Genomic DNA, 304 nt, shown 5'->3' with positions numbered 1-304 from the left:
GGCGGCGGCGGCGGCGGTGGCGACGACGACGACGCCGGTGTTAAAATACGGCGCCCACCACCGCCGCCGCCGCCACCACCCTACGTGTATGTGTCCGACGTAACGACCGGAGGACTTTTGGCGCCCCTTCCTCACCGCCCTCGCACGCCGCGCTATACCGCAAAACGCCGTCGACGCCGCTTGCCTCCGCCAACGCCGCCGACGGCCCCCTTCGACGTTCACGCGCACGCATCCTCCTCCACGACCGTTCGGCATAATATTACATCGTACTGTCGTAGTGCTGTTGTACATACGCCGTGCGCCC

Source organism: Acyrthosiphon pisum, chromosome A1 (assembly GCF_005508785.2).
Source record: "Acyrthosiphon pisum isolate AL4f chromosome A1, pea_aphid_22Mar2018_4r6ur, whole genome shotgun sequence".
In the NCBI taxonomy this organism is placed as follows: Eukaryota; Metazoa; Arthropoda; class Insecta; order Hemiptera; family Aphididae; genus Acyrthosiphon; species Acyrthosiphon pisum.
This window is presented reverse-complemented; position numbering follows the sequence as displayed.